Source organism: Cnephaeus nilssonii (genome assembly GCF_951640355.1).
Source record: "Cnephaeus nilssonii genome assembly, chromosome: 2".
Lineage (NCBI taxonomy): Eukaryota > Metazoa > Chordata > Mammalia > Chiroptera > Vespertilionidae > Cnephaeus > Cnephaeus nilssonii.
The window spans coordinates 11911966-11938820 of record NC_137073.1 but is presented as its reverse complement, the minus strand read 5'-3'; the positions used below and the strand labels follow the sequence as shown (position 1 = coordinate 11938820).

General features: G+C 56.8%; 1 protein-coding gene across 6 annotated transcripts in view; it reads right to left on the bottom strand.

Annotated features, from left to right (window-relative positions):
• Window positions 1-26855, bottom strand: part of GSG1L (GSG1 like) — a gene marked incomplete at its 5' end in the record, with an annotated part of 186886 nt that overhangs the window by 73303 nt on the left and 86728 nt on the right. The gene's annotated exons all lie outside the window — the stretch shown is intronic.

The window sequence follows — 26855 nt, the reverse complement described above, 5'->3', positions numbered from 1 at the left end:
CATGTCATAAATGCAAGAGTCTCATCAAAGGGTTGATGGAACTTGGGGACTCAGCAAGGGCTGAATCACATATGTTCCTGCTGGAAATGGCTGAGGGCATTTCCCCAAACCTGAAAAGGATGCATAAATGATTGCTTGCTGCCAGACAGCTGAGGGCATTTCAAGCTACATGTTATTGCCTCCTGCTGGCCAAACATCTGAACAGCCATAGGCAGTTTCCCCCAATCTGACAATGGATTCTGTATACTAAACCCTGGCCTTTGATGTGTATATCTACCTTGCCTTAGGACAAATTGTGTTAATAAAAAGCAAGGGGTCCTGAGACAGGGAGAACTTAGTTCCTTTAGCTAAGTCTTCTCTGGCTCCCCAAAATGCCTTCCAAAATTATGTTTTGTCTCTGGACTCCTGATTAATTTACACACAGCACCTTCTCCAGATTTCTGAACCCTTCTAGATGCTGGATTAAGACCACCGGCAGGGGCCCGTTCCGAGGGGAGAGGGGAACTTCTATCCTGTGGCTATGCCAGAGCCTCTCGTGCTCTGCCCACCTGTCGGATGACTGCCGCGGGAGCTGTCCTCGGCCAGGCGGGTGGGATGAAGCTGACACTGAGTTACTGAGCAGAGCGACAGAAAGGAGACCTCCCTGGACCAGCAGCCACCAGCCCTGGGGGCTTCCCTGTGGTTCAGCCGGTCAGTGTGACGTTCTCCTACCTGCAGCCATGAACATCCCCGCTCACTCACACATCGTGCCTGCCTCAAGCGACACCTACATTTTCATCTGCCCTGTGCCCTCCTCCGCTTTTTTCTCTAAACCACCACCTCTACTCCCGCAGCATCAACCCCACTGTTCTCCCAGGGAGCTGCCACGGTCTGCGGTGGTCCCGCCTTTCTGGGACCAGCTGATTGGTCCAATGTGGTCACATGACCAAGCGTTGGCCAATCAAAGCCCTTCTCTAGGAAGCTGAGCCTGGAAACACTGAAGTAGACAGGAGGAAAGGCTCAGACAGGGCGAGCGCCTGGCTCCAGCTGGTCCTGACGGCAGACGCACTCCCGTCCTCCGGGCGGTTTGGCTGTTCAGATCTACTTTGCAGTCCCTGAGATAGCACAGCTCTCTTCCCCCAAATTGGTCCAATTGAGTTCCCATCACCTGCCTCTGAGTTTAGGGGCATCTTCTGTTTCGCCCAGCCCACCTTCCCCCTTCTTCCTCCCTGCTTTTTCATTGGAGAGTCCCTTCCCTCTCTCTGCCTGTGCAGTTCAGTTGCAGCTGACCCACATCTGGGCTCCATGTTTGGGTACATGAATCATATCTGGCCCCTGGTCATTGGTTCAGGAATGATCCTCTCAGTTTCTTCACCTATAGCTTGAGGATAATAATAGCACCTATTCATAGCACTGCTGTGCTGTGAGGGTTCCGTTGCAGTGTAGCGAGCTCATGCGTAGCACACAGTGAGAGCTGACTGCGTGCGTGCAGTTGTGTGGGCGGAGCACAGTGGGGACTGGGGCTCTTGAACGAGGTCAAGGCTACAGACAAGGTCAAGATGGAGAAATAAAACTGTGGGAGCAGATAAGATCCTGAGAAAAAGGGTAGAAAGTAGAAGATGGAACACATCCATGTGACTTGCCTGCCAAACCACACTAACCACATGGTTTGAGCAAGACGCATACTTCAGAGAAAGGACTATGGACCAGGCTTGCCCAGCCAGAGATGGACACATGACTCAAGTCAGTTCAACAAAACTTCCACTGGAACCACTGGGGAAGAAAACGCCTTTTTTCCACTCGTTTTGAGGCTGGGAAGACGTAAGGATAGAATTGACCAGGCCACCAATGGGCAGATGTCAAAGAAGGCAGAGCCAAGGGATGAAGGGAGATCGTGTTCGATAACATTGTTTGAGCCCCTGGATCCAGCCATGCCTGAAGCTGCCAGTCATTTGTTCTTTCAATTGGAGGTAGAATTTTCCATCACTTCCACCGAAGAGTCCTGAGCTTCAGCGTTTCCGTTCTCTGACACTTTCAAATGTGTTCTTTCCTATCTCCGTGCCTTTGCACCAGTTGTTCCTGCACCTGGCATATCCGAGGGACAGCCAGCATCTGTGAAGCCGGCAAACAGCAATGGCAGCGTCCCTGTCTGCTCCCCGAGGAAGAAGGCGGGCTCTCAAACACCAACTACCACCCCAGTACAGCGGGGCTCCTGGGGCTTTGAAGAACTTTCTCTTCTTCCCCTCTTTTTGTTGCTATAAAAATATCGCGTCTCCTGGGCATCCCTGGATTTCTGTAAGAGAATAATGTGCACTCGGCAGCCTGGATGTGGTTAAAACACCCCCTGGCACAGCGCACTTGCAGCCTCCCAGGCCCATCGCTGGCCCGAGGCCCGCCAGGCAGCAGGGAGGGAGGCAGATGTAGGGCAAGCTGGGCTGTCTGCCTCCCAGCAGCCTTCACCTCCAGCGGCTGCTGCCCCGCGGTGGGCGGAGGCTGCCCCTCCCCTGGCAGCTCCCCGGCTCAGCCGCCTCCCCGGCCCCGCCCCACGCCCCAGGAGTGCTCTTGTCTGTGCAGGTGGGCCCTGGGCCAGGCCTCCCCTCCCCCACGCCACAGCAGGGCCCCGCTCTGCTCTTTCTGTCGGGATGGGAGATGGGAAGGTGGGGGGTGGGGAGCTCGGGAAGTGTCTGGCTGGGGTTATGCTTCTTTTTCCCGCCAGATTTATTTCCTTGTCGGCCCGCTGGGCTCAGAGCAGCTGCCTGAGAGCTTCCGACCACGCAGACCAAGATCACTCAGAGCAGTAAGAGCTGCTGTTGTTACTGTGCTAATAGCAACGAGAGTCACAGAAAGGGCCACCATTGCGAGGCGTCATTGAACCCCAAGTCACCCGGTGATGTGCTCAGCCACCATTGCGAGGCGTCAGCGAACCCCAAGTCACCCTGGTGATGTGCTCAACCACCATTACGAGGCGTCATCGAACCCCAAGTCACCCTGGCGATGTGCTCCGCCCGCCCGCCCGCACCCCTTTCGTGTTTCTCTCTTGGAGGATGGTCCCTGGGCAACTGGAGTCTGTGTCCCTCTTCATTCAGAAAGTCTCTGCAAACACATTCCCTCCATGCTGCCGTCCACCAGAAGCCGACCGCGGCCCTGCCCTGGCCTCTGGCTGTGGCAACCCAGGGATGTGACCCACACCCGCCCCCACCCAGGGGACAAGGCTCGAGCTGCCTCCCTAGCCCTGCTGACACCGTCCCCTTACTTGCCTCCCCCCCCTCCCGGTCCTGCTTCCCAATCGCCTTACACTCTCCCGGGTCATCTTCCTTATGAAAGGCCTGCCTGACCTCATCGTAGGGTCTAGTTCCGGGGAATCAGACCCGAGACCCTAATTTTCACAGGCGTTATCTCCCCAATCCTCCCAACAACCTTGCAAGGCTGCGAGGTAGCACCCCTTTTAAGACGAACACACTTCGGTTCAGAGGGATTAAACCACTGGTCCACACAGCAGGATAGTGGCACAGACTGGATTCAAACCCAGGCCTCTCTGAGTCCAGGAGCCACCACGGGCAGAGAGCTAGGCTGGCAGGATGGAGTGGCCACTTTGTAATCACCGTTCTCCAAGCCTGGCTGGTCGCAGGGGCCCGTCGGGGAGGGGGCGAAGCATCCCCAGCCACGGCTCTCACCTGTCTGCTCTCAGCATCCCAGACGACACCCAGCCCGGGATCCCTGCAAGAGGATGGCCACCGAGTGGGGGTGGGTCTTTCCGTTGTCAGGACTCCTGAGCCCAGCAGGCCGCCCGCTGTGGAGGGGAAGGAGGCCCAGGGAGGACCCTGGAAGCCAGCGAGGGAGGGGGCTGGCCCATGCTGCAGAGACAGGTGCCCTGAAGGTCCGCTGGGAGACTGTGCCGTGGCCGGGGGAGGGTGTGGAGGGGAGGCCAGCTGGACGCTTTCGCTGCACCGCCTGCGAGAGATGGTGGCCTGGGTCGTGGCAAGGGCAGGAGTGAGGACAAGTGGGGAATTTGATAACTCCCGAGAGGTGGGCTGCGGACCCATGAATGTGGGGCCCAGGAGCGGAGGTGTCCAGGGTGGGGCCGTATTTCCAGCTGGGGCAGCTGAGAAGATGATGCTGAGGCGGGAGTGTGAGGAGCCGCTGGGCATGCGGGGTCTACGTCGGCTGCAGGACGACCAGAAGGCGGCTGGTGCTCAGACAGACAGGGGACACGGGCAGGACACGGCACTCGCCGCGTACTTGCTGGGACCGTCCCCTAGGCAGGAGTTGCAGGTGTGGGAGGGGATGAGGTGCCTGTGAAAAGCATGTGCAGCAAAAAACGAGGGAGTGGGATCCACGGAGCATCCATAATCCAGGGAGGGGCAGTGACACCGTGGGGCCCCACCCCGGCCACAGCGCTTCCCCGAGCACATTGCCACCTGCCAATGCCTGAGGGCTCGCGGGCCTCCTGAGCCCACCCCCACCGCCACCCACCTTTGCAGCAGGCTGGGCATTGACGCCCCTGCCCATCACCCCCAGCAGCAGCCCCTCCGATACCTGGCAAGAGGGTGAGTTCTACCCAGTGGGCAACGCTGGGAGGGAGGTGCTAGCTACACGGGGTAAGTGTGTTAAACCACAGCGTGACGTTGTCTAAATCAAAGAGTGAATTTTAAACTATGAACACCTCAATCAAGAGTCTCTATTTGATGCGAGTGTGTCCTTAGCACCTTTCCCACACCTGCTCATTGTTTAAACAAGGAGACGCTCAGAAGCCTGTGAGTTTCTAGGCAGACTGCAGACTCGGAGAACATCAGACAGTTACTTTCTGTGCTGATGGTCCCCCGACCTCACCCCCCAGCTCCCGGGGGTCTTGAGCCACTTCTCTGCCCGCGGCTCCTCCTCCTGCCCAGGACCTCAGCTCCGAGGTCCGCAGCTCCAGGCCCTGAACACTGTCCGGCACTGTGCGCCCTCCTGCCCACGGCTGTGGCAGCTCCCCCGTCGCAGCCTTGGGGGCCTGGTCTCTGAGCCCTGCCCACGCCTCTGTGAGTTCTTTCGTTACAGTGCCTTCGTCTGAACCATTTGGGGAAATGACACATTGTGTTCACGGCGAAGGATCTACGGAGAGCAGGGACCTAAGCCAGTGTCTCGGCGTGGCTGCCTGACCCTGACAGCGGCAGCCGCACTGGGGAACGTCGGATGCAAATTCTCGGGCCTCACCCCAGACTCACTGAGTCAGACACTCTGAGAGGGGCCCTCTGCGCTTTAACGGGCTCCCCGTGACGCTGACGGCACCCCAACGTGAGCACCACTGATCCAAACAAAGTCCCCGTTAACGCACGGACGAGAGAGGGAGCTGACCTGGGGGAAATGGGAGACGGTGGGTATGGTGCCTGGCGAATAGAGAGCAGGTGGGGGGAAGGGACACGGATGTGTGGGCCTGGCTACGATGAAGGCTCACTCTTGTTAGTGCTACGCAGCGCCAAGGAGGCCGCGGGACAGGGGCGCAGCCTCGCAGCCTCACAGCCTCGCAGCCTCGAGGGGGGGGCGGGGGGGGCACGGGGCTTGCCCTGGAGACTGGGAAAGGCTCACCCATCTCGGCGAGGACTGCTGCACGCCTCGGGAAGCTTGCACTAATGGCTGGATTTGCCGCTGAGAACGGAGCGGAAGTGAAATGATTTCTCATCAGGTGCGGGCCCGCGGGGTGACGGCTAATCCTGTTAGCTGCCCTCTTTGCCTTTTTACAGAACAGCTTTGAGACTCCGACTCTGACCCTCCGTGGATGGAACCGATGGGTTGGCAAGAACGGGTTCCCTTTGGTTTCCCTCGCCGGGTCCCGCCCTTGCTGAGACAGCCCAGAGCCAGCGCCCTGGCCGCCGGGAGGTCCCGGGCGGGGGAGAAGCGTGTCTGGGGCGTGTGACCTTGGCTGGGGCCCCGCCCTCTGTCTCTCGGCTTCTCACTTGAAAACTGGGCATAATAGACTTGTCATGAGCCTTCAGTGGACAAGAGCTATGAATCACACGAGCCTGACACTGGAAAATATTCAAGGAAGCTAAGTGTTACTGCCACTTTCTAATAAGTATGATTATTAGCAATTATAATAATTGTAAGAGGCCGTGAGGCAGCGGGGTGGAGAGGACCGCCGTGGGCCGGGCCGCTGGTGCCGCGCTCTGTCGGTCACTCGCTGGGAGCCGGGGCGAGCGTGATGCTCCTGCTGAGCCTGTCTCCTCGCTTGTAAACTGGGGGTACGGTGCCCACTCCGCGGACTGCAGCGAGGACCAATGGAGCCAGCCGACGGGTAAAGCACTTAGGGCCGAGCCTGGCACGTACCAACGCTACAGGAGCCTCGGCGGGTCCGATCGCTGCGTCGTTGTTATTCCCACGGAGCGTCGCCGAGGAGGCGGCCCGACAAGTGCGTCTCGGCCACTGGACACATAACACCCTCCCGGGAGCACAGGGAGCCGTTGCCAAATGGAATGAAATCTCAAGACACAACGACATTTCAAGAGAAAACATCCCCCCCCCCCCCGAAGCCCATCCGTGTAATATGTCAAATCAATAAGTCATGGCAATGGCCGCGGGCTGTGGGCGCGGGGACACGCTCCCCGGCATGTGAAACCATGTAAACGACGCGGCCGGACTCAGGCTGGGAGCGCTGTGGCAGCTGCTGCTTGTGAAATGTCAACACTGGAGCCCAGAGGCAGGGCTGCAGGGGCGGGAGGAGGAGGCCCGCAGGGAGGGACGGGGGTCACTGAGCCCCAGTCCTCACCTTCAGATGAGACGTTAGCCTGGAGAGGAGTGAGGGGGTGCCTACCACAAAGCAGGTGGGAGCAAGTAGGGTGGGGAGCAGGTCTCCCCCGTCCTGGCTGCTTGATGTGGCGTGGCTGGGAGGGGTGACCATCAGAGGCGCGGGACGGAGGCCGGGGGAGGGCTGCCCCGGGGGAGGAGCTGCACCGCACATCCACAGCCCGAGTCCCAGCTCGTGGCCCTGGGGCCTCTGGAAGGCTCCCGTGCCTCAGTTTCCCTCCCAGGAGGACAAGGCGATTCCCAAACAAGCTGCCAACAGGCTGAATCCAGCCCTCAAAATGTCTTGTTTGGCCCACACAGTATTTTAAAAATATCTGAATTCATTATCAACATTTAAAAATAGGAGACTTCACTTAAAAATACACATTTTCTGGATTCGTTTGCAAAGCGGTTGTTTGCGGCGACAGTGGACCGGCGTCCACACACAGTGGCTGTGGGGCTGCGCCAGGGCGTGCCCTCACGCAGGGCACGTGCTCGGCCACACAGACCGGCTGCCCCCCCAACCCCAGCCCCCCCACCCCCGTTCCTGCCTAGCTCTCGTGCGCTTCGAGCTTGCAGTCCCCACGGATGCGTCTACCCTAGACGCCAGGGCATCTCGCTCCCCGGCACGTGGCGCAGCAATGAAGACCCTGCCGGGCCCTCCCTCCGTCTACACGTAAGGGAGCAACGCAGCCAGCACTCGGGTGTGCAGCTCCTCGAACCCCACGCCACCCCACACAGGAGGGGGCCCGCTTTCAAAGAGTCCGACGAGAAGGAAAGACATTCAGCTCTAAAAATACGCCCAAACGCAGGGATGTGAGAACTGCTCCCGAGCCGTCCTGGCCGCCCCAGCCCCACGTCCTTCCCGCGAAGGCGAGCGGGCCAGTGAGGAGCCCCAGGCCACTGGGTCCCCCTCCGATGACAGAACCTTCTAGGCTCTGACTGGCGGTCACGTCCCACCACACTCGCGGGAATGGGCGCATTGCGATGCCCAGCGGTGCTGCTCCGGGGGACTTCCTAGAGCCAGAGCCTCGCCACTCCCAGGGGGGCCACCGGCCAGCAGCAGCAGCAGCCCCTGGGAGCCGAACCCAGACCCACGGACTCAAGCTCTGCTTTGAACCAGCTCCCCGGTCGACCCGGTTGCACAGTCAGATGTGGGGAGCACGCCCAGAGGACGAAGTTCAAGGGCCTTTGTGTGGCTTTCAGTGCCCTCGACAAGGGGGCTCCCAGTAGCCCTGCCCACCTGCGCCCCAGCACCTGCTGCTTGTTGCACATCCCACACCCGCCCGTGCCTCCAGTAGGCCCAGCCCTGGGCGTGTGGTCCCTCTGGAGCAGCCGGACAATGGCCTGCAGAGCGACCCACGCCCTGTCCCCAGAATGTCCGCATCCAAACGTCTTTTAGGTGGCAAAGGGGGCCTGCCGGTGTGACTGTGATCCTGAGGTGGAGACGTTATCCTGGATTCCTCGATGGACTCGGTGTAATCACAAGGTCCTCCCACGAGGGAGGCCAGAGGGTCAGCGTAGGAATGGGAGAGGTGAGGACAGACGCAGAGGTGAGAGTGGGCTGGGGCCACGGGCCCAGGGATGCAGGCGGCCTCTAGAAGCTGCAGAGGCGAGGACACAGGCTCCCCGGAGCCTCCAGAAAGGAAGGCACTCCAGCCGACACTGTTAGCCCCACCCGGCTCCTTTCGGAACTCCGATCCCCAGAACTGTAAGGTGGATAAATCCGTGTCGTTGTAAGTCAAGTTTGTGCTAATTTGTCTCAGCAGCAATAAAAAACAAACACACCTTCTTTCTTCACTCAAGATCGCCTCCTCCATGAAGCCTCCCCTGACCACTCCAGCCCCTGCCGTGGTCCACGACAGACCTCACCACAGAGGGAAGCTTCTCCTCCCTTCCCGGCAGACGCCCCCTGAGGTGGAAGAGCCTGGCCGTGGGGTCAAGGGGCCTGGATTTGACTTTGGACCCTTCCCTACTCTCTCCGAGTGTCAGACTCTTTGGCTATAAAATGAAGTCCACACGGACATGGATCCTCTGTAAATGTTGGTGTAGCAAGCTGGCATGCTGGGCCCGGAAAATCAAGTCCTTCTCCTTCGTCCTCACGAAGGAACGAGCCAGTTCACCATCGGAACAGATCTGAGGAGACCTTATTGCCCCAGCGTTTCACACGGCTTCAGTCCCTGTCCATTTAGAAGGGTCTCCGGCAGGCATGCCCTTTAGAAATGGCTTCCTGGAACCCGGGGACAGGCGCTGAGCCTTTGCGATGTGTCATGGGGACCTTGGCCGTCAGCATCCCACCACAATGATCTTTCTCCCTCGTTAGGATCCAGAAACTGGCCTTGAAAATGAGCTCTGGCCACACGGGCTGGGGCCGGGGAGGAGGCTGGTGGGGGTGCGGGGAGAAGAGCATAGACGCCCAAGGTTGAGCTCTGGCCTCACCTCAACCCCCATCATCCGCGGAAAGTCCTCGGGCCTCTCTGGGCCTCCTTCCCCGTCTCTAAAACAGGTTGCTGCGCAGCAAGGGAAATGGGACGGGGAGGTCGGAAGTTGCAAACGGGGCTGAAAACAAGTGTTTGAGATTTTTTTGTTCAATTTTCTGGTTTTTGTATGTTTGTTTGCTTTCTTTCTCTGTCTCTGCCTCTCTCTGTGTGTTTCTCTGCCTCTCTATCTTCTCTTTCTCCCTTGGTAGAGGTAGTATTTTTAAATTTTGAATGAGATGCCAACACTTAAAAATGGGGAAATCACATGAAAGTCTAGCTCAGTGGTCGGCAAACTCATTAGTCAACAGAGCCAAATACCAACAGTACAACGATTGAAATTTCTTTTGAGAGCCACATTTTTTAAACTTAAACTTCTTCTAACGCCACTTCTTCAAAATAGACTCGCCCAGGCCGTGGTATTTTGTGGAAGAGCCACACTCAAGAGGCCAAAGAGCCGCATGTGGCTCCTGAGCCGCAGTTTGTCAACCACGGGCCTAGGGAGCCAGACCACCTACAGGCAAACCCCAGCTCTGCTTCTGAATGCTGTGTGGCCTTGGGCAAGTTACTTCACCGCTCTGAGCCTCAGTTTCCTCATCTGCCTCAGACGGCGGTTGTGAGAATTGAATTAAATGAGATATGTAAAGTGGCATAACCCAGGCTCAGCTCACGATAGGCCTCGGTGCGTGCTAGCTGTCTCCATTTAACAGGGGAGAGCACGAGGCGTGTCTGCCCCAAGCCTGACAGAGCCAGGCTGAGTGGGTGGTGGGAAGACATTGTCCAACTGGGTGACCCGGATTCAATATTTGTCCAGGCGTGCTCTTGCCACTGTTGAATCCAGGGTCCCTTGTGACCTGATGGCATTCCGACTTTCCCGCCCCGAACCAGACCTCTAATGAAACTGTCCCTCCTCCCTCAAACCTGAAAAACAGCAGTCATCGCACCAAACCAGTGTCCCCAGCCCAGACTCTCTGTCAGCGGCTATGGGGTGCACGGGGGAACAGGACTGGGACCCAGCCCTCCAGGAACCCCAGGTTCAACTTGAGGGGTGAGACACACCCAGTAAGGCCGACCATGTCCCCCAAACAGAGCCAAGCACCGTGCTGGGCCCTGGCAAATAGAAACTCCTTCCATCTCCACAACAACCCCATGCCTGGCGCGCTCTTCCCAGCTCCAGGCTATGATGAGGCGCAAAGAGGTTCGGTACCAGCCCAAGACCCAGCTACTGCGTGGCACAGCTGCATGACGGGCCAGGATGGGCTCAGGCCCCGGTGCCCCCTGGGCGGCCCCGCTGGCTCCTCCCGTTTGTGCCAGGCACCACAGGCTCCAGACTCCACCGCGCAGGTGAGCACCCGGAGGCGCAGAGGAGGAAAGTGAGCGGCCGGGGCCCAGTGCGGGCGGGAGCCGGCGTGGCACCAGCTCTGCCCGGGCCCTCCAGCTCCCTTCTGCGCCTCGCCAGGCCGGGACCCCGGTGGCACCGGTGAAGCCCACGGATAAAATAAACACAGAGAGGGCTGAGGAGGAAGCCAAGTGCGTTGAGGTGGAGTTATCCGGACGGTTAACAATCAGGTGATACAGTAACCGCGTGCTTCCTTCCCGATGCAGGAAGGCACAAGGTCTAGCAAGCCCACCGACGGCCACGACGTGGAAGGAGGGAGCAAGGAAGTGCTGCTGCTTCAAGACCCTCACGAACTCCGTAACCTGACATGAACCTGCATCCTTCCCATTGGCGACAGTCCCAGGTGGGGGCAGATCCGCGCTCTTGAGAGCGAAGATGTAACGTTTTGCCGCCCGAGTTCTGGAATCCCCTGAACTCTGCCCATTGGCCTCTTGGGAATGTCCGGAGGAAGCGCCGCGGCCTGAAACGGCGTTTCTCAAACTTGCACGTGCTTGTGAAATGCGTGTTCCCGCGCTGGCCCCAGGGTCCGGACGCCGCTGGCGAGGAGGAGGCCGAGAGCCACATTTGAACCAGCGCCCCAGGGCGTTCCGGTGCCTGGGCTGTGCGTTGAGACAGAGGCCTTTAAACATGTAACTACCGCCAAGCTGCCCCCTTCTGGAGGTTTCCCATCACACTCACAGTCAACTCCAGTCCCTGCTGGCTCTCAGGCCCCCGGCTGTCAGCCTTAACATCCCACACCCACCACACGCAGCCACCTCAGGGCCTTTGCACTGGCTGTGCCCTCTGTCCAGAACGCTCTTCCCCAGCTCCGATGTCCCAGCTCAGACGTCACTGGCCTCTCCATCGAACGTCGCCACCACCCCAACACACACGGTCGCCTTCTGTCCCTCGTCCTTTCTTTCTCACTGTTTGAGATGGTGTTATCTCTTGGTTTACTTCTGTGAGGTCTGCTCCCTCCGAGGTGAAAGCTTCGCCGGCCAGGGCTGTCACCAGCACTGTCTCCTAGGACAGCGGGCACTGGCACAGGACACGTCTGTGCTAAAGGAACGGCTGGAGAAATGACCCGAGACAAAGGTGGCGATGGCCAGATTCCCTCTGCAGCAAAGAAGCCCGGGCAGAAGCTGCTGCGAGATGAGGACGGGGAGCGGCTGGATGCCCCCCCACCCCCCAGGCCCGAGGGAAGGAGGACCCGAGGAGAACAGGCCATGGCTTTGGAGATCCCGGCCCCTCGGGCGACGTTCTGGGGGAGGGAGGCAGATTCTTCAGAGAGGCAGATGCTGGGGGACTCTGGTGTCAGGGGCTGGGAGGGCTGGGTGAGGAGCTGGTGGGGCAGGGAGGGTGGGTGAGGAGCTGGTGGGGCGGGGAGGGTGGGTGAGGAGCTGGTGGGGCAGGGAGGGTGGGTGAGGAGCTGGTGGTGCAGGGAGGGTGGGTGAGGAGCTGGTGGGCGGGGAGGGTGGGTGAGGAGCTGGTGGGGCAGGGAGGGTGGGTGAGGAGCTGGTGGGCGGGGAGGGTGGGTGAGGAGCTGGTGGGGCAGGGAGGGTGGGTGAGGAGCTGGTGGGCGGGGAGGGTGGGTGAGGAGCTGGTGGGGCAGGTGATGAGCACCACAGGCCCCAGGCCTTGGAGGGCGGCTCAGGCTTCAGTGCTGAGGGAGGGAGAAGGGGAGGTAGCAATTTGGGAGTTCGGTGACCTGGATTCGTCCGGTGACTCACTCACTAACAAAACTTCACTGTGGAGGGACCAGGGGGGACAAAAGCAGGGCTCTGGAGCTAAACAGAGTGGGTTCAAATCCCACCTCCTCCCCCCACCAGCTGTGTGACTTGGGCGGGTTATTTCAATCCTCCTGGGCCTCGGTGTCCGCATCTGTAAAATGGACATCCAGCGATGCCCACCTCAGGCTGCAGTGAGGATTCACGACCTGCTGCACAGCCAGGCCCGCAGGTGCGGCCGGTCACCTCCACATGGTGCCGCTCTGCGCCGGAGCGGGAGCTGCGATGAAAGGCTGCCCCTCGTGCACGTGCACGTGCACGGGGGAGGGGGAGGGGGAGAGGGAACAGGAGCCACCCGCGAGCCCTGATGGCTGCACCAGCAAGAGGTTCTAGAGGAGCTGCTGCCTCCAGCGGGTCTTGGAGGACAGGAGGGGTCGCGGGAAGGCAAACCAAACCCGGAGCAGGAGTTAGGACCACAGGCGTGGTGGCCACAGAGGCCTAGTGGTGACGGGCCGGAGCTGGGCAGAGGAGGACACGCTATCTTGAGGGCAGTGGGGGGCCAGGGAGCCTTCTGCCAGGGGAGTGGTCAGATCTGGGGGTCCAAAAGCTCATGTGGTTCCACGCAGGGGGAGGAGGGAGGAGCGAGCCTGGGGTCAGTGCTGGCCCACGGGGACCACGGTGGGGACCCTGCGGGCAGTGGTGGGCTGTGCCCAGGCAGCAGCACAGTCACAGATGGAGCTGACGCTCTGCTTCCATGTCAGGGAGACAGCAGGGCGTGGTGGCAACTGCAGCATCGGGCGGGCCGGCGTCCCAGGCAACGGGTTCACACAGAAGCCGGGGATCCTATCTGTACGTGAAACCTCCCCATGTTGAAACATCAGCAATGAATTCTAATGTTTTCAAACGCCACGTGAGTCCATTAAACACAGCTGAGGGTGGGGGGCCCGGGACACCCGTGCACAATCCTTCGCAGAGCTCACGTCCGCTCATAACTGTGTCCACGCCGCGTCATTTTTCAGATGGTGAAAACTCACCCCAAGGCCCAGCCGGCGTGGCTCAGTGGTTGAGCGTTGACCCAGGAACCAAGAGGTCACGTTTCGATTCCCAGTCAGGGCACATGCCCGGGTTGCAGCCTCAATCCCCAGTAGGGGGCGTCCAGGAGGCAGCCTATGGATGTGATTCTCTCATCGATGTGTCTCTCTCATCTCTCTATCCTTCTCCCTGCCTCTTTCTCTAAAATCAATAAAAATGTATCTGAAAAAATTCACCCCAGGGAAGGAACAGAACTGAACAAGGTCACACACCTTCTAGCAGCACACTGGGCTCCAAGTTCTTAACAACCGGCTCTTCTTTAACCCCCGCCAGCCCAGGCTAGCCCACATAAGGGGGGAAGTTCAAGTTCGTGTGAGCATCTTTCAGGCATATACAGAAAGGGGGGGAATGTTTGTGGGCAGAAATCGTTTTGGGCTTTTCTGCAAGGTCATACGAGGGCTATTCCAGCACAAGGACGGACTTCCTCTGAGTAGGGCATTCATCCTAGGGGGCGGGGGAGGAGAGGGTATCACCTGAGTCTCTCTTGCTCTCGAATATCTACTCAGTTACCCTAGAACCTTCTCTTAGGACCCCGCCCACCACCTCCTGGGCCACAGGACCCTGGTTTTATCGCTCTGGCAGAAGATCCTAAAAATATCTAGACTCACCCACTTCAGGGGGTTTATCTCTCCTCTGGGAGGACCCACAAAGCCTTGGCCAATATAAATGGCATTTCCTTTGGTATTTTTAAAGATCAGAGGATCCATGAGCTATGCAAGCTGGATGGGGCCTGTGAGGTCAGAGATTCCAAATGCCTCACGTTTGAGGTTAAAAAAAAATATGTTTTTAAGGAGCCCCCAAAGGTTAGGTTTCCAGATAACTCACAAAACGAGAAACGGACATAGTTAAAATCATAGGGGAGAATAGATTCCAGCTCACTAGTAATGAAATTTAAATTAAAACTTCCATGGCTAGCACTTCAGCTGGTATATGGGCAAAGGATTTTTTTTTTTTTTTCAAATAAGAGCTTCTGGTAGGAGACGGTGAAGGGAAGTGGGTTTCCCTGCAGGAACATTTACTTCTCCCTGAACAGCCTCGAGGTCCCCACCTTCCGCCGGGCCTCGCAGAGGGGAGGGCCACGGGACGTCCCGGCCACCGGGATCTGAGCAGAAGGATGCACCACGTTCGCGCGAATGCGTGAGGTGTGCGGCGTCTCCAGCTCTCACCCCTGCCGTGGGGAGTCCACCAGCTACATGTCAAGATGTCGGTGTCCATCACTGGGTCCCTCGGAAACCAAGTTAGCTTCGGCCTCCGGCCCTTTGCCCAGCTGTTCCTTCTAGAATGTTCTTTCCTCTTATCCTCACGAGGCTGGCTCTTTTTCTCCACTCAGGTCTCAGCTGAAATGCCAGCTTCCCAGAGGGACCCAGAAAGGTCCCAATCCATCCACCAAACCAGACCCTCCCCACTCTGATATCTTGTTCAATTGTCTTCCTAGCAGCTTTCCCATTTTGAAATGATCATATTCTTGGCTCAGTCTCCTCATCTGTGAAATGGGCAGTCGGACTCAAAAGTTCCTAAGGTCATTCCTCTCCAACATGACTCCCGGGACCCTCTCCCCCGCCCCCCCCCCTCCCCACTCCTGTGCCCTGGGCCAGCCCAGCATCCCTTTTGGGAATAGAACCTGCTTTGCCTTCCAGGGACCACAGCCCACCGCACCCCCACTCTCAGCCCACGTGCTGGGGTGTGGTGTAGTGGGGCAGACCACCCCTCCCAGTTCCAGCTAGACTGTGACCCAGGCCACAGTAATTGGTTCAGGAGTGGACACATGACTCAAGCGGGACCAATCAGAGCCAGCCTGGGACTTGGGGAAAGAGGTGTGCCCTTACCACTGGGGGTTGCTAACTGGGGAGGACGTAAGCCTACAGCCCCCCTGAGAAGGAAGCCAGCACGGGAACACCACGGGGAGACAGGAGCGCCTCCTGAGGGCAGGGCGGACCCAGCTTGCATCACCGACTACCCCGAGTTCCTTGAGCCAGCCAGTGCCTCCTGCGGCTGAGCCTGTCCAAATGAGTTTTCTGTCTCTTGCGGCCAAAACAGCCGTTAGCGTCCGCTGTCCCCGTAAGGCTGACCGTCACCGCCCGGGACTGTGTGCTTATTGGTTAGTGTCCCTGCCGGGCTCTGCTCCCCGAGGCTCCGGCCGGGCCCGGCCTCTCTGCCCTCCGCGGCCCTGGCTGAGTGACCGAGGAGACAGCAGCTCCGCGTCCTTAATTGGGGAGCTGATCTGTCAGTCCTAGACGCTTCAGACTGTGATCTGAGCAATTAACCTTTCTGCAGAGGCCAAGGCCAATTACATCCTGGGGGCCAGCTGGGACAGCTGGGACGGAGCGAGCGCCTGCCCGGCCGTGCTGTTTACAGGACGAATGTGGCCCCGCTGCTGCCTGGCCGGGCCGATGTCCTTTGTGCAGCCTCCCACCCCCTCCTCTCCCGACGGCCCTCCAGTTCATTCTCCCCAGACGTGTCCCCTGTGACCTCTGCCACGTCACCTGCAGCTTGCCCACACCCGCCCTCAGCCCCTGGGCGCCCGGGGCGGCAGACTGCAGACATCTGCGCCTCCGCCGCAGCCCCTGCTCACACTCCGGGCTCCGCCACGTGACAGGCCGGGGCCAGTGGGGTGCTCGTGGATGGGACACAGCCTGTTGCACAACTCGGTGCCCTCTCGCCCGCACCTCTGTGATTGCCACAAGGTCATGCCCAGGCCAGCCTGCTGAAGGGTGGGGGGCCCACAGCGCAGGGCCGAGCCCTAATCATCCAGCCTCGGCAGGACGCTCAGACAGCACCCGATGCTCGAGCAAGCGGGCCAAGGTCAGGACACCTGGCCAACCTCCGCAGGAGCTCCAGCGGGCCACGCCGGCTCCGGCACACCTCCGAGGGCCGTGGCTCAGACGCAGCATTACTGCGGCAACAGATGACGGGTACATCTTCAATCCCCCGAGTCCCCCGAGCCTTTGCAAGTGCTCTCCTGTCTGCTTGGCGGCCAACTCCTACACATCCTTCAATACTCAGCTGGAGTGTCCATCCATGAGGCCGTCCGCGACCTCCTCCAGCTCCACTCGGGGCTGGGGGCTCATTCCTGGTGCCTTCACCACGCTGTTGGCACAGGCTGGAGTCAGACAGCGTGCCACGTCCTGGCGCCTCGCTCCCGAGCTCGGTGGCTTTGGGCCCATCATTGCACCTTCTAACCCTGCCTCCTCACCTGACAGTGAGGATGACAACACCACCTGCTCACAGATGGCCCTCAGAGGGGCTGAGCACCGCGTCTGGCCGCAGTGCGCTTCCACCCAGGGGGATCCTTGCTGCTATGGTACTCATCTCATCCCCGTGCAACTGTCTGCCTCCCTCAGGATCTCGCGCCCCCGAGTCAGCACCTGCCCCGTCGTCACCACCACATGCCGCGCCGGCCCAGAGGGGCAGTTCTAACGGAATGACGGAGAAGGCAGAGGAACTGACCCCGCCCCTGCCCTGACCTGCACCCACCAGCTCCGGTCAGCTGGCTATTATTGCCCCATCCTCTGCAAGGGGCAATAATAGTCCCATTTTATTGCTAAGAAAACCAAGGTTCAGAGAAGCAACGGAGTTTGCCCGGGATCACAGAGCAACTGCGTGATATCCACTCTTCCATTCAGTCTGGGCCTTACTTGGGACAAAGGAAAAATGTGGTATCCAAAAGAAGCAAATGGTTCTCTTCACGAGAAATATTATTTTTTAATATATTTTATTGATTTTTTACAGAGAGGAAGGGAGAGGGATAGAGAGCTAGAAACATTGATGAGAGAGAAACATCGATCAGCCGCCTCCTGCACACCCCCTACTGGGGATGTGCCCACAACCAAGGTACATGCCCTTGACCGGAATCGAACCCGGGACCTTTCAGTCCGCAGGCCGACGCTCTATCCACTGAGCCAAACCGGTTTCGGCTTCACGAGAAATATTAATGACAATAATAATAGTAAATATTATAAAAATTACTATATTACTGGTGCTGTTCTAATCAATCGACCTATTTCAACTGACTGAATCCTCATAAAAACCTGTGAGGTGTGTACTGTGATTATCCCCATTTCACCATCAAGGAATTGAGGCTCAAAGGTTCCTTGTCCCACTCCAGGTTGCACAGCCAGTAACTGTCAGAGCCGGGACTTGAACAGGCTTCCTGGTGCTGTGGAGCTTTCTAGGTCCTGAGGCTACTGCCCTGTCTGGTCCCAGCCTGGCTGCCCAGCACCTCCTCCAGCCGATTTTTTTTTTTTTTTAAAGGAAAACAATAATTTGGGCAGGCTAGAGCAGGGGTTGGCAAACGATGGCCCGTGGGCCAAGTCTGGCCCACTGCTTGGTTTTTATAAATAAAGTTTTATTGGAACACAGCCACAATGTCTGTGTATTGTCAACGGCTGTTTTCATACGACAGTGGCAGAGCTGAGTAATTGTAAGAGGCCATATGGCCCACAAAGCGAATATTTACCATCCAGATATTCGCTATCTGGAGCTTTTTATAAAACGTTTACCAAACTCTTAGGCTAGAGCAATGAGCCAAAGTCACAGATTGAACTTAATCATTTTAATTTTTAAAACTTTTTTTAAAATTTTAAATTAATACTTGCTTATTGTGAAGAACTTTGAAAATACAGAAACATTTTAAAAATAACAATTTCTGTATAAGTTCACCAGGCAGCACAAAACCAGTTGTAAAATTGGGGGGTATTTCCTTTCTTTTCTTTTTTTATTATTGTCAGTATTACAGATGTCCCCCATTCTCCCCCTTTTTGCCCCTCCACCCAACTCCCTTTATTAAATGCATGTGTAAGCCCCCCCCCGGCCCCACCCACCCCCATAACCAAGAGCGCGATGATTATGCAATTGTGTACCCCACTGCTTTCACTTACTATCATCTCAGGAGCATTTTTCTGTGTAGCTTAATTACAGTCAACTTTTGCTATTATAAGTAATGATGCGATCAGTATCCTGGTGCGCACATTTTTGTTGACAATATGAAATACTATATAGTCGCCCAAACTGAACTCTTGGAGGGATTTTAATGACATAGAGACTGTCATGCTGCATTATGTATAGCAGCAAAAAGACTGGAAACAACACGGTGGCCCAGCATAAGAGAACCGTTACAGAACGTTGGGTGCAATATTCGGTAGTGCTCAAGTGTGATGGTCATATAAAAAATGGCTGCCTTTCCCAGCCTCGGTTTCCCTATCTTTAAGGTGACCAGATCGTCCCGCTTTGGGCGGGACAGTCCCGATTTTTAACAATTTGTCCCTCGTCCCGCGGCGTTGGATGCGGGACAAATTGTTAAAAATCGGGAGTGTCCCGCCCAAAGCGGGATGATCTGGTCACCTTACCTATCTTCCAAGTGGGGCTGATGCCTCATGGAGGTGTTTTAGGAGGACTCAGGGAGATGCTGCTTGTAGGATACGCCAGGCTGTGGGTTGCATCCGCTTTGTGAGAGCTATGACTATTTAAGGTAATAATGCATGCCTGGGGGCAAAGACACATCCAGGCTGATGGGCCGGCCCTGCATCCTGCCAGCTGTTCAGTATTTTATCGATGGCCCTTGGTACACCCACACCTAAGAAAAAGCAACAAGCATCTGGAAGGGGGCCCAGCAGAGTGGCAGTTCCCGAGCAACTTCGCGGCCCCGTGATTACTGTTCCCGTGTCGTTTGTGTGATAATTGAAGGGCTGTGATCTCAAATGGGCTCTGATGAGAACCTACCTGCCACCAAGAAGGGAGCAAATGGCTGCTGATTGCAGGCACAATTAGGCGCTACGCACAGGTATTGATCAGCGCTGAGGCCAAGCCCGGCTGAGCGGCAGGGCACTGCTGGTGGGGCCGGAGAAGCAGCTGCCCCAGAGGGTGTGTGTGTGTGTGTGTGTGTGTGTGTGTGTGTGTGAGAGAGAGAGAGAGAGAGAGAGAGAGAGAGAGAGAGAGACAGGAAGCAGAAAGAGGGGCAGAGAAGCGTCTGAACAGGAGGCATGCTTCCAGGAAGCCTGGTGATTAGGGAGAGTGTGCCAGACTTCTATTTCAGATAGAAAAGAAATATTTGAAAGCGAGGAAATCCATGAGACGCAGAGGTCCGTGGGGGCCATAGATAAAGATGGGGCCTACAGGACAGGGCGTGAGCAAACAAACCGCGATGGAGAGGCAGCCAGCCTGCCGGGCGAGGGCCCAGGCAGTCCTCGCCACCCCGCGGCAGGAGCCAGCCCTGCGGAGCGCCGTGCCGCAGGGTGAGAGGTTTGGGGCCAGCGCCGTGAATGAACCCATGAGCCTGCTCCCTCGCAGAGATGGAGAATAAACAAGCTAGGAAGTACATGAGCTCCTTTCGGACGGTGAAACCACCGCAGGGCGGAGCCAGGTGGTGTGGGTTCCGATCCTCACCCTGACTCTTCCCACCTGGGACCTGGGGCAAGTCACTGCACCTCTGCTGCGAATGCCGCTGCGGCCTGCCCAGACCCCTGCGGGGAGCACGCCCGCCGGCGCTGGGACTGTGTGCACGGCCCATTCTGCACGAGGCAGAGAATGGCCCTCGGCCACGGGAGACCAAGCCTGGGAGGGTCTGTTCCTGGCCTCTAGTTGCCTCCAGCCCTGTGGTTCCCAACCTCTTCTTGGCCACGCTTCTGAGCCCCACCCCCACCGCTGTATTGAGGAAAGGTGTCTAAGAGGCGACATTAGTGAAAAGCGTCCAGGGAAGGTGTCTATGAGGGAGTCACATCGGAGCTGAGTTCCGAGGGTGGGAAGGTGTCAGCCAGGGAGGGGCTGGTGTAGCAAGTAGAGTGTTTTGAAGGATTCGAAGATGAACCTGACCTCAAGGGGCTCAAATCCTGGAGAGGCAGCGAGCCTGGCATCAGCGCTCTACAATCTGGAAAGTACCGTGTGCTTTCTAGGCAGACGGGAAAGTGAAAGCTGGGGGAGGGAGCTGCCGGCCCGGCAAGAGCGGCAGGGGTGTAGATATGGAGAAAGAGAGGGTATTCCAGGCAGAGGGAACAGAGTGAGCAAAGGCACAGAGGTGGGGAAGGATGAGTTGTTGAGAGCAATTTAAAAGCCCAATTAACCGAGAGCACAGGATGCCTTCGTCGGAGGCCAGAGAGAGAACGTGGAGACAGATTGTAAGAAACGGGGTGGGTGCCAGGGGAGAATCGAATATTCCTCCCAAGGCAGCGGAGAACCATTCACAAAGTTTTGGAGAGATGCGTTTTTTAAGCCATCTGTTTGCTGCATATTGAATATAAAATTTATATCAGCCACCTTGTAGTTATCAGGGACAGAAAATACAACCCAAACAGGCTGAAACAGAAGAGTCCTTTTTATCAGCTGAAGAGTGTACAGGCAGGTCCAGCTCCAGGAACAGCCTGATTCCGGACCTGGTCGGCCAGCTTTGGGCTCCGCCTTCCACACCGTGGCCTGAGTCCCAGGCCCCAGGCGGGGGTCGGAGGGCTGCTGGCAGCGTGCTGGCTGTCGGGGGAGAAATCCCTGATGTGTGGCAAATACTTCAACTGTGTCTGATTCTGAGCCGTGTGGCGTCCCACCATGTCAGGCTGAGAAGACGTGCAGAATCAGCTCTCGCGGCCGTAGAAGCAGCGCCAGCACGCCTAGGCCTATATCCCACCACCCGCCAGTCCGTGGCACAGCCCCTCTGTGGGGGTCGCAGCAAACATTGCATTGCATCTCAACCTCGGCGTGGTCATAGATGCAGCTCTTGCCCCGTCGCCTTGGCAGGGGACTCTGATGGCATAGACTCTCATGCTCTGCCCTCAGCCCCACAGCACATGGCCTGACCATAGGAAGGAATTGGGGACCCCCCCCCAACCCCCACCTAAAGGAAAGCACTGGACATGGTTCCCAGAAGAAGGGATGCTGGGTGGGAGGTAAAAGCAACAGATTGTGAGAATCGGACGAGAAAACGTCCATGAAAACTCTCTGTAAAGCGGGAGGCCCTGTAGCAGCTCCCTAACCGGCGGGACATTTTTATTCTTGGTTTGGTGCTCCAGCTGCTGCTACATCTGACTTAAAGTCCCATAAAATGCGATCGGAGACACCTCCGGGAACACGTGGGCAGGAGATGAATGCCCCGCAACTGCCTCTCCTTCACCCGCGGCAGACATTGCTAATTGATCACGGCGCTCTCCCGCAGAGCCGGGCGACGCTCACCATCCTTCTCCACAAAGCTGTCCGGGCGGACACCCAGGCAAACAGAGATGGGATAAAAGACTGAACCAGGCCAATTCCATCATGAGCCGGGGTAGAAACAGGCCCAGGGACGATACAACCGGCCCCCTTCACTGAACAAGTTATTAGCAGAGCTTCCAACTTTCTAAAAAAAATATTTTTATTGATTTTAGAGAACTGATTTTAGAGAGAGGGGGAGAGAGAGAAACATCAAAGAGAGAGAAACATCAACATCCATCGGCTGCCTCCTGCACGCCCCCTACTAGGGACCGAGCCTGCAACCCAGGCATGTGATCTGACCCAGAATATAATTGTGAACTCCTGGTTCGTAGGTCAGCGCTCAACCACTGAGCCACACCGGCAGGGCCAGACCTTCCAACGCTTAATGAAACCTGGTCACATCCAGATGACTCATGGAGGGACGAGTCAGGAGCAAAGACGATTCAAGGGTGTGGAATGCCCCAAGTGGTGGCGGCTCCCACTGCTGTGAGAATAAACTCCAAGTTCCCTACTATGGCCTTCAAGGCTCCCATACCTGGCCCCTGCCATACGCTCTGGCTTTACCTCCTACCACTCCCCTCCTCCTCTGTACGCCATCCATTCTGCCTTTCTGTTCCTCAAAGTATGCCAACCCCCACCACTGTTTTCACAGGATCTCCCCAAAGGGAACCAAAGACGTTTACCAGCAGCTCCAGCCCACATCTCACTGGCTACTCGAACCCAGTACCCACCACGCAGCCAAGAGGAAGGAAAACTCTGACTAGCCGGCCTGCATCCTATGCCCACCCCTGGAGCGTGGAGCCAGCCTCATCCCGACCACACAGACGGGAGTGCAGGAGGGGTGGTTGCCCCTGGAGAGACGACAGTGATGAAGGAAGGGGAATGACCATGTTCCCAGATGAGCTCACATCACCTGGTTTTCACCTGGAAGGAGGAACGTGAGAGACGGGACGTTTAAATGCTTACCCCCTGGCCGGCGCAGTTGGTTGGAGTGTCATCCCCTACACCAAAAGGTCACGGGTTTGATTCCCAGTCAGGGCACATGCTCAGGTTTTGAGTTCGGTCCCATCAGAGTGCGTATGGGAGACAACTGATCAATGTTTCTCTCTCTCTCCCTCACCCTCTCCTTTCCTCTCTCTCTAAAATAATAAAAACATATTTTATAACAAATAAATGCTAATCTACTTCTCAGGACCAAGAACAAAGGGTGCAGAGGGAGGAGAGTGGATTTATCCCACATCTCCGGATAAGGGTCATCCGACCCTTGACAAAGGGTATGCTCAGAGGGGGCTGAAATGGGGAAAGATGGAGGGACCTTGACTGGGAAGAAGGTGCCTCATATGACGTGGTCAAATGTCCTCCTTTGAGGCATACTTGAGGCCCCGCATCACCGTTGTCTTCAAGGGGACAAAAAAAAAAAAAGGCTCTGTCCTATTTTAAGCTGCCCCCACGTGCTGCATAGCCAGCACTCCCAGCCAGGCTCCTGTAGCAGCCAGGCTCGGTGATGTCAAGATCAATTAGCAATGTCTGCCGTGGGCAGAGGAGTGGGGACCGGTGCCTGTCTGCTGTGTACGTGCTGCCCAAGTCTACAGACTTTCTTGGACTCTAGTATGGCCACCTGAAGGCGAAGAGACTCCCACCTGGACGCGAGCTGTCAGCACAGGAGGCTGACGTAATGATGGTGAGCGGCAGGACGCGGCCGTCATTTAATAGGTGTGAAGCACTTCCAGGAGAGCTGCGTGCCTGCTGTCCCCCCGCTGCACAGCCCTCTCTTTTATCCTCTCTCCTGCTGCAAGCGTTTCCCCGTTTGTTATCTGATCTTGCAAAATAGGAAGGAGACGCGATGGGTTTTGCTCAGGAAAACACAGAGCAGCCCCAGGAGCGTGGGCTGGCCACGGGGAACAGCCGCCATGCGGGGCAGCCGCTGTTCCTCGCCACACGCTCTGTCACCCTCCCAGCGGCAGCCGGCAGGAGCCCTGTGATGGGCTGAAAGGCCCGCGGGGAACCTGTAATTAAATCCCAGGAGATTGCCACTTCTGCTCGAGAGGGGAGGAGAGAGCAAGGCACAGCGCGAGTGTCCAGACAGGGCTGAGCAGAGACAAGCAGCCGGCACAGAGGCGGCGACAGGGGCAGCCTGGGCTGCAGGGGCCCAGGGCAGACCACATGGGGAGCCAGATATGTTCAGTCGCAGGGAATGGGGGCCAGAGGGAGGCGGGTGATTTCTGGCAGTGCCCAGGCTAAGAAGGACTGGAAACCTTTACGTTCTGCCGAATGGAAAGATTTCGGCTCAGGTCCCTACCCATTCTAGGATTCTGTTTCCCATCAATCTACCTGGTGGGAAGCATTGGCTGTGACCAGAGCCTCTCTTCAGAGCATAAATCCAATTGTATCATCCCCTTGCTCCCAGCCCAGGCCTGCTGGTCAGCTGATATGCACCAGTGCAGCCATTCTGGTGGCCCAAAGGCAGGCTGGGCAGAAGTAGGTTTATAGTTGTCGTATGGGAAACAACACAATCACCAGTAAATAAGAACACAAGAATGGAGTCTGTTTCCCGTACTCACAACTGGAAGTCTATTTTTGCCCACCCCTGGTATTGAAACGCTTTTGTATCACTTCATACCCATAGATGCTGCTATCTCGAGCACCCCCTCCCCCGCCCAGGTCCCCCCTCCCACCCACGCACTGCTCCCACCTCTCTCCAGGACCTTCCAAGACCTGCTGCAGCACCATGGCCAGCGTCTGCCCTTAGGGTGGTGCCTGTGGGTTGTTAAAGATTTTGACTATCATTCTTCTTTAAAGTCCACAGCCTTTCATCTGGCGTATCCTTTTTGACTCTCATTCCTACTGACTTTTCCAGCCCTCGTCTCCCACAGCGTCACCACCGTGAACCCCAGCTAACCCTAACCCTACCTGCCTCTCCCACTCCCCCATCTTTCCTCCAAACCTCCTACCTGTCCTTCACAGGCCTTCTCAGCTGTGCCCCAGTTCACACAGCTGGGCTCCCTGCCCACTGAGGGAGGCGGCTTGATAGCCTGAGTATAACACGCTCTCTGCCTTGGTTTCTTTTCCAAGTTCCTGTTTTGATGAGCACCCTGCCTCGGCCGTATCTGACTACCCACCATTTTTGGCAGCAGCAAGAGACAGGGAGGGAGACCGAGGCCGCAGGCTGTCACAATGTCTAATGTCAAGCCAACCCCCCAAAGACCACCAGGAAAGAGCATCTCGGGCCTTCCCCCAGTCCACTGTGTCCCCTCACCAGCTGTACCAACGAACAGACATGCTAAACAAAGTCATCAACATTCTACTTATTTGCCCGGGTGGTAGCCATGCCCACACACATCTCCTTTATCCGCCGCCCAGCCCTCCCAGCCTGGAGGTGCCTTATTTCTCTCCTCTGCTCTACTCTAGCTCCTCCATCTCTCTTGTGGCCACAGGAATGTCAAAACTGCAATTCCCACCTCTTTGTCATGCCTGCGTCTCCAAGTGCCTTGCTGCGCAAGATATTTGTCTAATTCCATTGATCCGATGTATTATATTTCTCCCAACAAAGCATAACTGCAAAATATTTCCCAACATGGATGGCCTTATCATGATACTTGTTCTGTCACATGCCTATAACTGAATACGTCTTACATACTTATTACTTAACCTAACAAGTTTCCACACTCAGTTACAATAGACTGGCCCCAATCGATATTACCAATTGCCTCTAGAGGAAGATGGAATTCTCTGACGCGGATGCTGACTCCCTCCCCACCTCCTTTCCCTTTGTTCACTAGGCATTTTGCTTTCTCTGACCCCAGCTTTCAGCACTGCCCGCTGGACAGCTCCCCAGCACCATTTGCCACAGGGTTTGAGTCCGATGGTGATGGCACACAGTGCTGCACACAGTGCTACACACCAGCCTCCTCCCCACACACAGACAGAGGCATCCCATGTTGATACTCCTGGGCCCCTTCTCCCCCTCAACCCAACAGCTGCTTCAATATATCACCACTTAACCATAATGCCGAGGTATACAGATGTGCCTGGTGTTGGGAGATGGACTGAACAAAATAACCTGCTTTTCTCTGTTGTCCCTGGCCAGGATCCAGCCTGTACATACTACTCTGCACACCACAGCCATCTGAGCAACTGTTGCTGAGCTGATGCCTCTGACCCTGTGCCCCATGAGGCTCCAGACACCCCCACACACACAGGATGAAGACCCTCTCACCCCCATACCCCTGACACCTCTGCCAATGCTGTGCCCAATGGCAAAGGGGGAGATTGGACCAGAAATCCAGGGTTCACAGCGTGCCACAGAAAGTGCCAAAAGACCAACTGCAGGCGTACTGTGGGAGCCATGCTTAGGGACCCCGAGAGGGAGTGTACGTGGTGATTAGGAGCACAAGCTCTGGGCCCAGCTGCCTGTGTCCAAATGTTGGCTCCCCCATGTACTAGCTCTGTGACCGTGTGCAAGTCACCGAACTTCTCTGGGCCTCAGTCTCTGCAAATGGGAATAATAGTACCTTCCTGAGAGGGTTTGTGAGGATTAACTCGGCTTAATAGGTATACTTACATATTTAAAACGTACAAATCCTACATAATAAAATGGTAATATGTAAATTACCATCACTCCGCTACGCCCACGATTGGGCCAGCAGGAGGCGCAGGGGGCGGGACTCAGGGTGGCTGGGGTAGCTGATTGGGCCAGCAGGATGCTGAGCTCGCGGCGCCACTGGCGCCGCGAGCTCAGCGTCTGTGAAAGCCTCCGCTGCGCCGGAGGCTTTCGGAAGGCCTGGTGCACCAGCGGACAGCCAGCCAGCTGGTGCACCAGGTGCATGATTAAATCATGCACTGGGCCTCTAGTGTAATATATATATATATTAATAAAGTACTTAAATCAGTAAGAGTAAAATTACATGCATACAAATATACACAATGTATATATACAAATATATCACTATATATGTTCTATTTAGTGTATACTATATATACTTATTGAACTACATAGTCAATATTATATGTAATTACAGCTCACTATATGTTATATGTGTGTGTGTGTGTGTGTGTAATATGCAAATTGGCCAGACGGCGGAACGACCGGTCGCTATGATGCACACTGACCACCAGGGGGCAGACGCTCAACGCAGGAGCTGCCCCCAGCCCGAACAGAGAACTGGGGGTGGGTGGCAGTGGACGAGGGTGGCAGGGGGGTGGGGCCGGCTGCCAGCAGCCAGGGAAGGTGGGCCCTGATCACAGGCCAGGCCGAGGGACCCTACCAGTGCA